The sequence below is a fragment of the Pinus tabuliformis genome, chromosome 5_2 (genome assembly GCF_031772625.1).
Source record: "Pinus tabuliformis cultivar Carrire ecotype Pingquan chromosome 5_2, CPIR1, whole genome shotgun sequence".
Lineage (NCBI taxonomy): Eukaryota > Viridiplantae > Streptophyta > Pinopsida > Pinales > Pinaceae > Pinus > Pinus tabuliformis.
In genome coordinates this window covers 846,484,836-846,497,267 of record NC_142306.1, presented here as the reverse complement: position 1 = coordinate 846,497,267, position 12,432 = coordinate 846,484,836, and positions in this window count along the sequence as shown.

Here is a 12,432-nt window from a genome sequence, read left to right as displayed (position 1 = left end):
AGTGATAAGTGAAAGAATTGTTGTAAGAGCATATACATATATCAATAATAGCAAAATTAAATAAATGCTGGTTCACATAAAAGAACGAAACAAAAACATAGCTAATAGTACCATATGTGTTTGAGTCTCCTCCAATATGAATTGCATTTAGATCCCGCCTTTCAACTTGGAAATACTTTCACAAGAAGCAATAGTGCATATCACATAAAATTATTCTTCATCAAAATTCATAATTCAGGTCCAGTTTTTATAAAAATAAATATATCGGAAGTACAGTAGTGCAACTTCCAATCCAAGTCTTAATACAAAAATTTGAGGACCGTTTCTAAAAACATGAAAGGGTCTATAAATACTATCTAACTAACAAACTATGAAATAAAAATGCTATGTGCTGGTATAACGAAATCACAAATATGTGAAGATCTTCTCGAAATAGGTAGGCTGTAGTTAGTGAGAATGATTCACTATATTGGCTGCTTATCTTGTGACTTGAGCTGACAAATGGAAAGCATCGATTGAAGTTCTAGTGGCTGACTCATTCGTTGAGGTGGCATCAGAAATTTCGAGAATCATATGACCAATTGCATTGGTGAGGCATTTTATCGCTGTCCGCTGATTATGTGGTTTAGCAAGGAAAAATCAAAAGGTTTCCCCTGTTAAAATTTGAATACCTACAATCAATATTTCCCTCTGCTCCAGCTCCTATTTCCATGTATGTTCCAATGCTTTTATTGATGGAAGTTTCCCTGGAGAACACTATTACAGGGAAAAGTGTCTATATAGAACTGCTCTATCCCACTAAGGTGTGACAGCTGCCTTAGAAACAAACAGAGAAAAGCTACTTTCATTTTTCCTTTATGAATTATAAATAGAGAAGAACAAGAAGACCAACCTCTGTCTTGCGCTAATCTCCTGATTTGATTCCTCTCTTCTTTGATAGTCTTTAGCTTTCTGCTCCCTTGCACGCCCAGCTTCACAAAGTACCTGTAAGATCACAGAAGCATAGCACTATACAAAGACATGGATCTATAATCATAAACAATCTAGGATTAGATGTAAATTGACCATACAAATGTAACAAGCATCAATGATACAAGAGCATGGAGGAAAACTTGAATAGCTTTTATTGATAAACATGAAAGAGCCAAGAGGAGTTACAACTAGTTGTTCTGACCCAGCATCAACCTCCCAGCAAAGAAGCCCCTCTTCACCTCAAACAAAGCCTAGATCACCCAACAATCCGATGTTTTGTCTCAAGAAACTAACAACAATTCGTTACAATATGCAAAATTCCAGCCTCTGGATCTCTGGGATGAGGGATCCATATATAGATATCTGTAAGGGAGATGAGTCAGATTGTGATTTGACTAGTGTCTTCCCTCTGATAGTTCTTGCTTCCACTTGGAGACCGATGGTCTCTTACTCATCCTTGGTCGAATTCAGTGAGGCAAGTGTCACAGGAGAAGATTTTGGAAGCTTCCATTGCCTCTCCACCTCGCGGAATGACACTTCCATTTGTCATTTCTCACCCATCGCACGCCACAGAAGGGTTTTTTGAAATGCAACGCACCCACACAGTGTATTTAGGTGCAATGCAACGCACTTAGCAAGTGGAGCAGCTGAAATGATCCTGTTTTGACCAATTATGAGCAGTTTTTCATGGAGAACTTCTGGGAGAAGCTGTGATCTGTCGACCTTGTTCCTTTAGGGGTTAGAACAACACTTTTAGGGACTTAGGAGCCCTTGATTTATGGACATTTCATGCTTGGGGGCTGTAGGGCCCAAAAATGTCTATAAAATTTGCCCCCTAAAGCATGAGGTCGTTAATCTTTTGATGTCAGGTGAAATGCTTTATTATGAGGATCCGAAGTTCTTTCAATGCTAGGAGGAGACCTGTAATAAGATACAATACAATACATTATCTTCATAATATTTTCATGATCTAGCTGAGGCGGGCATTCCCATGCTCAGCTTTATAAATTCCTTTTCATGTACATAGGACAGACAATCGTCTGGGTGTAGACTGATGGTTCTTAGTAGAGCCATCATCCCTTTGATTGGATGATTATCTGTGCAACAATGACGTACATTTAATGTCTTTATTTTCCTGAATATATATCGTAGCCCGGATGGATGAAACTAGATTCGGGGTCTTCAATCTCGTTCGATCTTCACTCAAAGTACAAGTCAATCCATGTGAGAAATGTTCTGAAGTCGAACATGGAAAGACATCGCTTGATTACCAGCCAATGATGTAAACTGTTAACAAGCACGAGAGGAATCACCAATAATGATAATGATCCTCAAGGTACTGCAGTACAATTCACGTGGTGTGAATAAAGGACTTGGCGTCGAACACCATGCAAAATCTTTCGGTCGAAGGCCATTGATGTAAACCTGTTTTCGGAAGTGAGAAACTTGCCATTGAGGCATGCAAGCTTCAAAGTACTGAATGGGATGTTCCTAGATCAACTTCTTGGATAATGAGCTGATGTCGACAAGAAGTGATCCGTCACAGGAGGGCCTTGATGAATCCCACATCAATGACACGGAACGGAGCAAATGATTTTAATGGAGGTGAAAACGATCTGGTGATATAAGGTTTAGGGTGGTGGTCATGAAAGAATGGAGTATAAATGTATGGTAGTGGGTGAGATACAGGTGAATTCTCTGAACGACTTCTCTTGAACATATCGGTGACAGTGATGTGATGGACTAGTAGCATTAACCCCAAATGTGGATGGTATGATGGGACCATGGTGATGTGACCGGTGAATGAAACAACCCAACCCGACTCGGACACGGAGCGGAAGTGTCATGTTCAAGAGCGACTTGCTACCAACAAAGTTTCTTCAAGTTTTCTTCCCAATTTTTCCCAGTCATTTCTGACCAGTACCTCTTTATTTTTGTCAAGCTTGAGGAGGATAACATATGCTTGTTCTATAATTTGCCCTTCAGGCAAACCCATCGCTATGTTTTAACGAGCCTAGCGATAGCGAAACTTGTTCTCATCTATAGACAAGTTTGTCGCTATTAAAATTTTAACGAGTATAACGACAAAGATAACTCGGTCCTTTTCAATTTTAGAGAGTCTGAAAAGGAACGTAAAGGAAACTCCAAAATTCCTTTTTCGTCATCTAATCCCTTAAGTTCGAAAAAAGTATAAAACAATACAGAAGGGATGAATTTTCAATACTTTTAACGAGCCGAACAAAACAAGCGCTCGATCTTTTTGTGTAATAATCCCTCATGTCCAAAAAGATTAAAATTTAGAGGAGGGATAGCACTTCCGGTCCCTTTAATGAGTTGGAGAGGCCAATGGCTCGGCAATATTTTCATATTTTACGAGTCAATTGAAAAGAGCTTAAAGGGGACTCGTCTTTTAAGGAACGAGTGATAAAATGGGTAGCTACTGATTCCAGGTAAGGTTTGGAATTTTCCAATCATGGCAGTGTTACAAGGATGGCTAGTGAGATCACTCTTCGCAGCTGTTCCTCAAAATGGGTAAACAATCAGATGGAGGTGAACGATCGGCCAATACAGAGTGGAGGTGACGGTACAAACACGACCAAGGCTTTAAAGGCTGAAGTATTACATTCACGATGGTTATTTACCGGAATTTGGTTCATTTTTTAATGAGCTTAAACTCTGGAGGAACATGTGCTCATTGCTTATGTTTATTTTTTAACGAGCATGAAGTTCGCGCTAAAACTGCTCGATGCCGGTTTATTTTTTAATGAGCTTGAACCTTGCAGTAACACTGCTCGTGATAAGTTTGCATGCCCCCAGCATAATAACGCAAATCGAGGTGCATTCCCCCCAAGCTTCATTGCATTCATCTCGGTGGTTGGAATGAAGGCTTACCTTCGAGATCTTCGAAAGACTCGACTTTGATTTTATGAGATCGTAATCAAAGACTCGATTTGGAAAGGGAGTCGTTTCATTTTTTAATGAGGTTGACACAGTAAAAGAACTATCCTCATGACTCCTTGTTTCATTCTTTTAACGAGGTCGACACGAGATAAGAACCATCCTCGAAACTCCTTGTTTCATTTTTTAACGAGGTCGACACGAGATAAGAACCATCCTCGAAATCCACCATATTTACAGTATTTGATAGAAAATCAAAAACTGAAGGATGATTAAGGTTGCTGGAATAATCTTCGTGGTAATCTGGAAGATGGGAGCGATGGTGGTAATCTTCCCATGGTGCCTCTCCTATCATCATTGATTGAATGATTCCTTCATCTATAGAATGTACATACAACCAAGGATCTGAAGAAGTACCATATTCCTTAGACCTATCAATCCAAACACTCGATGAGCATTGATTTGGGTTTGACCCCCAGGCCAAGAAAATTGATTGCTACAATATTTCTAAAATGGCGATGATCCATGCTGACAAAATGTTTAGGAATCTTCTGAATCCATTAGATATAGAAGATTTCATATTGTAGGTTTCCACTGTGGCCACTTCCGCTAGATTACTTTGAGGCGGTAGGGCAAAAGTACCCATTAAGGCAGGGTCTTTTAGGAGGCCTACTCCAATATTTTGAAGCGAATGATTGCTTCCATGGATCATTGGAATGCTTCCCGTAACTTGTGAACTGTTGGGGAGAAATGTTTGTTGGTCGACGATTGTAATTCCTCCTTGAAAGGGAAATGCAATCTTCCTGAAGTAGGTCGACACAACTGCGGCCATGGCATATATCCAGGGCCTTCCCAATAGAATGTTGTAATTGAGGTTTCCATCGATTACTTCAACATATATTTCTACTGTTTTGCCCCCCAGTTCAACTTGCAAGTTACTTAAAATCCCGTATGGAGTGTATGATCGTCCATCAAATGCTTTTAACGTCGTTGACAATCTCGACAAGGGTGGTGAGCCTAAATTTTTCCAGCAACTCATCGACATAATACATGTAGATGCCCCCTCATCAATAATTGTTCGATGAACAATTTTGTTGAGGGCTTTCACTTGAATAAGGAAAGCTAGTTGAGCTGGTAACTGAGGGTCATATCCTTTATGATCAAAGGCCACAAGATTGGAATCCATTGGGTCAATCCCACCTATTGTTGATAATAAAGCTTGCTTTTGGGAGGGGCAATTTTGTGGTACCTCAAGTGTCGACATAGCGGACGGTGATTAGGCCAGGTCCTCTACTATATTATAATTCTGTGCTACTTTGGCACGAGGATTAAATGTCGATTTGTGTACTACTCCCTTTGGTGGCTTTATCATTGGTTCAGGAATGATGGGTGTCACAACTTCGGTCAAAGTTGTTGTCGAACTACTAGGTCGTTCATTAGCCTTGTTATTCGACAACTGTGGATTCCCGTAATCTTTATTCCTTGTCAAATCATCATTTTGCTGCTTTGAAATAGACAACATAAGCACTTGGGATCGGGAAGCATTTTGATTAGCAACCAGTTTGGTTCCCAGGTTTGGAAACGGATCAGTCAATACCGCTGAGGTTTTTGAACTCTTAAATAGTTTCTTAACTTCAGCTATATGTGGAAAATCTCTCGTCCAATGATCCTCATCGCATATATGACACCTCGCAGGGGGTTTCCTTTGCCCAGAAGGGTTTGCAGAAGGTTTTTCAGGAGATGACTCATCCTGCTTCTTTTTTCTCCCTTTCTTTTTCTTCCTACCCCCTGGTTGCTTCAGTTGTTTGCCTTTGTCGGTCGACAGGGCATTTACTTCCGAGGCAAGAAGTTCCTCATTTGCATTTTGACTGGAAATCTTATGGGCCTTTTTAGATGTAGCCTTTGTTGATTTCGTGTCTGTTGCACCAATCACGCCATCGCCGGCATGAGAGTCATTGTTCGATTTAGGAGGAGGAGGAACAGAAAATTCCGGTCTAGGAGCATTAGGTATTTTATTGTAGAGTGTGCCAGACTGAGTATAGATCAAGTCTAGATATTGTGCATGAGCAATAACTTGCTCTTCAGTGACGACTCCTCCCTTTGCCACATCTTTTGTAATGGAAGGTAATAATGACTTAATAAACCATTCAGCTAAAAGCTGATAAGGAACATACGTTTTTACCATTCTACGACGACGTCGCCGCTCATGGATATGATCGGATATGTGAGTGGCCGTTGTTTGCTTGAAATTGGTAAGAAGTTCTGTTCCTGTTTCGTACCTTATCGATAACTGAAAATGAGTTAAAAAGGTTGTGGCTAGGGTACTGAAGTTGTCGAACGAAGCTCTAGGCAATTCGATGTACCATTTTGCCACTGGACCCGTTAACGTCCTCTGAAGGAGGCGAAGCCTAATCGAATCATCATTTAGTGTGTTTGATGAACACCACAGATGAAAGGTCATCACATGATTCGACAGATCTTCACCCGGATTTCCATTAAATTTAGGAATATCTGTTGGAAGTTTATGCGGGATCGCTGGCCACCAAGGGGCATAAGCGATTGGATCATTTGTTAACCGATTTAAATCAGGTAACTCTAAAGTTGCCACAAAGGGTAACTGTTGATTCAGGTTAGGTGAGGCATACCCAGGATAAGATGGGATTGCTTGAGCAGTTGGTCTTTTCATACCGGCATAATGCATTTGATGCTGGTAACTTTGGTAAGGTTGGTGGGCATGACCATTGTAAAATGGTTGATTTTGACCATTTTGAATATACGAATGCCCACTATTTGCAAAGATCTGTTGCTCAGAGCCTTGGTATACTTGTTGGAATTGCGGTTTTTGGTATTGTACTAGCCATGGTTGTGAGGCCATGTGCTCTTGCCCGATACTAACCGTTTGAACAAGATGAGGGGTAATTGTACCCATCTGAACCTTTGTCATTCCACTAGTTGGTGATTGTGGTTGAGTCGCAGGGTCAAGGGGCTGTTGCATTACAACCTGAGAAACCTGAGGTTGGCATACAACAGGCAGCGCTTGAACTTGCGACACTGTCACAATAGCTGGCGTAGTTGGTATACTTGACATAGGTAAGCATTGTTGCATTGAATATACAACTCTTGGTTGTTGCGGTAGTATCGGTACCCAACCGCTTGAAGTAATTCCAGCATAGCCTGAATTTTGTTGTGAACTCCCGTATGGCTATCCTCCTGGAGGGGATAATGAAAGGGCATACTGCCCCCCATACGGTGGTAATCCGATACTTAAGGGAATGGTTTTCCCTTGAGGGCTGGACTGCCCAAATTGACCTCCAAATGGATTTATTTGTTGAGACTCAACATAAGAGTTTCTGGATATTATTCCGGGTGAACAAACAGGAAGAGACCATACCGTCGAAATGGCCCCTGAGTGGGCTCCTTCTAGCGATTGAGAGCTAGTTGGGACAGATGGTATACCGACGAACATTGTCGGAGTGATAGCAGGGAATTCTGCCTTCGTTGTGTCAGACGACATAGTCCTAGATGTTGACGGTTGTTCAGACATTTCTAGTCTATCCAAAAGATTACCTAGCGATTCTACAAGAGCTTCCGCTGGCGGTAGACTAACTTCTGATGAAGAAGGATACAGAGTGATCCCGTCTCCAAATTACGATGGAGTACTAGATGGAGGATCCTCCACAATATCTTCTATTGCAATTAGACTAGGTGGAAGGGGTAGACCGTCAGGTCCGTAGAATATTTATGGTGCCGAAGAAGGTATGGAATCGGCAGCGACAGATGTTTGAAGAGCAAGGCTCTCCGAACCGGTTGTAAATGGAACTGGTTCAGTAACACAAGTGTTTACTCTCAGACTAGGATCAATATTACTGTCCTTCTGTGTCTGTTGAACTTCTTCTGTAGAGGCAGGGATTCCAGAAATGTTTGGAGTAACCGGAATCTCTGATGTCATTGGAACACTTGTTCTAACTTTAATAGGAGATTTGGAACCAGTTAAACGAGTTTGCTTTGTCCGTACTAGCTTCGATTCCGGAGACAAAGACGGTTAACTTGTAAGCCTCCGCGAACGACGGGGTTTCAATTGACTTTCTTCCACGATTGCGGATTACGCGATCAAATAAAAATAAAGGGGAAGTATGTTTCCGAATTAAATGAATTTTAGACGCTTTGACACAACTTGTTTTTTCAATTTTTAAGAGTCGGGAAAAAACAAAAGATGACTCTAGTCGCCTTCGATTTTTAATGAGCCTGAAGTGACAAGTGCTCAGATGGACCTTTTCTGTTAAGGAGTCTGAAAAAGAACGAAAGGGACTGCTCTGAAAATCTAGGTAGAGGGATTACCAAACCAATCGCAAAACTACAGAATACTTTTTACGGTACGGCAGTCAATCTTCCCAAATGCTGTGTTCAGTGCATTGCGATCGATAGGGCGGCAAACACGACTTCCTATGGATAAAGGATTAAGCCTATTGGGGTCTCCCAAAATATACTCGACAGTACGTGGGAGCACAAGTCCGTACTGGCACTTATCGTCTCAAAGTGGAGGAATCACCCAACCATCAGTGAGAACAACAGTTACCAGGCTTTACGACGCCGGAATACGTCTCTAGCCTAGACTTCTAAATGTTGTGCGTTAAGTTCCAAAGCGTTGTTAGATTCATTGAATTTATTTTATGGTTGATCTTGTTTATGAAGTTTGCCTTTCAGGTTCACCACGAGATGTAGATGTGTAATTCCTAAAATGCAATCTAAGATGATAAACAACCTTTTATCTTCTTTGTGCAATGAAAATCCTAGCTACTAAGGAAAAGAGACAGAATTCTTTCACAAAGAGCAAAGAGCACACTCTAAATGCACTTTCCTAAATCAAACCAATCAGACAGTCTAAATGCAAATGCACATGCATGTATTTGTTTTCGACTTTCTTAGTATGTAAATGATAAAAAGAAAGTTGATGCACAAATCTGAATTACTTTTCAAGTGATAGTTATCAAGAAGTTTATTTTCGAAATAAAAAATGGAGGCAATCACAACACCTTACGATTTGGAAATGAGTACTTGTTCTTGACACAAGAAAGTTACAAATTCAGACCAAAAGCAATAGTAACAGGATAACCGACCATCAACAGCAATCAAAACTCTTTCCTACGATTGAAATCGACACTTGCGACAGTTTCAAATCAAAGGATGACAGTACAATTATGCTACTTTTTCAAAGGAGGACTGAAAATGACTCAACAAACACACAAAAACATTTACAGTTCTTTTGTACAAAGGAGGCGGAATAACAGAAAGGAAAAGGGGTTTCAAACAGACATATACTGATCACAGGCAGCAAAATCCAGGAATAGAACTGGAAAGGATGAATCACAGAAACCAAAACTGCACAGAGCCTAGTCTGATCAGCGCACCTGTAACACAGAGAATTTGAAATGCAGCGCAACTTGTCCACTCGGGAAGTGCGTTGAAGTTCAGATTCTCTTAACAGTACCTGCGCTGGGCCAGAAACGAGACTCTGTTTGGATTCTGGGTCACAGTTTGCAGTTCAGTTCTTGGGTTTTGGCCGAGCAAAAAGTAATCAGTAATGCAACAATCAGGGGTAGATCTAAGGAGGATCTAAGAGCTATCACAAGGGCAATCAGAGAGTTTGTGAATCAATTGTTTAAATCATAAATAGATCCCAAAGATTGACTGAAGCGACATTTATCTACTTTGCATTTGCAGAGCAAATGCAATTCGAAAGCTACCTGGCACGACTTCAGGCTCCGTCTATAAGTTTATGAAATAGACAACAAGGAAGATAAACAAACAAACTAATTTGTCCCCAGTGGAGTCGCCATTTGTTACAGGGAAAAGTGTTTATATAGAACTTCTCTATCCCACTAAGGTGTGACAGCTGCCTTAGAAACAAACAGAGAAAAGCTACTTTCGTTTTTCCTTTATGAATTATAAATAGAGAAGAACAAGAAGACCAACCTCTGTCTTGCGCTAATCTCCTGATTTGATTCCTCTCTTCTTTGATAGTCTTTAGCTTTCTGCTCCCTTGCACGCCCAGCTTCACAAAGTACCTGTAAGATCACAGAAGCATAGCACTATACAAAGACATGGATCTATAATCATAAACAATCTAGGATCAGATGTAAATTGACCATACAAATGTAACAAGCATCAATGATACAAGAGCATGGAGGAAAACTTGAATAGCTTTTATTGATAAACAAGAAAGAGCCAAGAGGAGTTACAACCAGTTGTTCTAACCCAGCATCAACCTCCCAGCAAAGAAGCCCCTCTTCACCTCAAACAAAGCTTAGATCACCCAACAATCTGATGTTTTGTCTCAAGAAACCAACAGCAATTCCTTACAATATGCAAAATTCCAGCCTCTGGATCTCTGGGATGAGGGATCCATATATAGATATCTGTAAGGGAGATGAGTCAGCTTGTGATTTGACTAGTGTCTTCCCTCTGATAGTTCTTGCTTCCACTTGGAGACTGATGGTCTCTTACTCATCCTTAGTCGAATTCAGTGAGGCAAGTGTCACATGAGAAGATTCTGGAAGCTTCCATTGCCTCTCCACCTCACGGAATGACACTGCCATTTGTCATTTCTCGCCCATCGCACCCCATAGAAGGGTTTTTTGAAATGCAACGCACCCACACAGTGTATTTAGGTGCAATGCAATGCACTTAGCCAGTGGAGCAGCTGAAATGATCTTGTTTTGACCAATTCTGAGCATTTTTTCATGGAGAACTTCTGGGAGAATCTGTGATCTGTTGACCTTGTTCCTTTAGGGGTTAGAACAACACTTCTAGGGACATAGGAGCCCTTGATTTATGGACATTTCATGCTTGGGGGCTGTAGGGCCCAAAAATGTCTATAAAAAACACTCTATAATTAAATTTGACAAATAAAGAGTATCATTAATCAATTCAACCAGATTATTCGTTGCCAATCTGCATCTTGAAGTTGCTCTTTCTGCTTTCATTAGTTGATATTGCCATTCAGTGAATAGGATTTCTTTATGTGATTCCAGAATTTGGGGTAGATTAGCCACTTTTCCTTCTTTGGTTTCTTGCCAGGAGAGAAAATCTGTTAATCGCTCATCTACTTGCTCCAAATTTAGTCTTGCATCAACTGATTTATCAATCATAGATGAGGAAATTTCACATAGAGGAGCTAGTGAGATATTATGACACAATAGGCTAAACTGTTTAGATAATGCCTTGGTAATTTGTAGAGCCTTCAATCTGAATTCTCCCACTTGGGGATATTCTTTGAATATTTCAATCTAGAGTAATAGTTGAGCGATCTACTCTTCTTTTGATTTTCTCATCTGTTCGTTTATTGATTGCAACTTTCTCAATGCTTGGGATATTTCCAGTTGCTTCTGAATGGCATGTTGATCAGTCCTTTGTTTTTATTTGAGTAATTGCTCGTTCAATCGGTTATTTAACTACCTCTGGACTGCTAATTGTTGTTCCAACTGCTCTATCTATTGTTGTTTCTTTTGTGCCTGTGTTTCCAGCAAAATGATCGCTTGATATTTTTCTTTGAGCGAGTTACTGATCTTTGATGATTTTTCCATTATTGCCGCTATGTATGCTCCAGCATACTGAGAAATTTTAGTGAGATCTTTAGAAGGGTTGACTTCTTCTCTCCATACCACATTTGTTATCTCCATTTGTGAAGTCAAAAGAGGATATTGATCAATTTTCCTCTTTTCCTTTATCTTTTGACTATAGCCCTATGCTTAGGGCTGTAGAAGACATCCAGTGGTGGTATTTCTTCTACATGAAAAACAATTTCATTAGAGGGGTTTTCAGGGATTATTTCCACATCCTTGTGAGTTATGGGTGGGCCTCTAGTTCCTTCAGTCAGAACTGTATTGATTGCTGATTTCTGACCAATTGTCACCTCAGGTGTGCTGAATCCTTAAAGGCTCTCAATATTACTGATTATGGAATCAAATTTCTGCCATTCCTTGATCAGTTTTGGATCAACATAGATGCTTGAATCAATGAGTTCACCATTTTTTTCTTGTCCCTATTCCTGCTCTAGCAATTTTTCTTTTTCAGGGATCTTCTCCTCTACAGGAGTCTTGTCAGCAACTCTCTCTTCACTTTGACTCAGTGGCTAATCAATAAGGGTTCTAGCTAATAGGTCCAAAGGTAGAGTTTGCAACCTCTGGGCTCTGAGCCTATTAAATGTTTCTAACCCTTCTTCTCCATATTTAATTCTATCCAATCCTTTAACTTGAAAAAATATTTCAGCTGAAGCAAATAAATCATCAAAGATATCTACTTCATGATCGAATTTAGCAAGTTTAGCTTGAGAGGTGACGTTATAGGAAACCTTCCTTGGGTCATATTGCCTATTCGGAATGGTGGCAAGATTCAGCATGAGAATATTCTCTGCTTCTTCCTCTGCATGCTTGTAATCATGCAAGGTAAAAATGCCACATCGTAGGGGGAATATAGGCCACATTTGTTTCTTGGAATCCTTAAGGGTTCTTGATGTTCCTGAAACTGTTGTCTGATATGCCAATTCTTGGGCTAACAATTTAT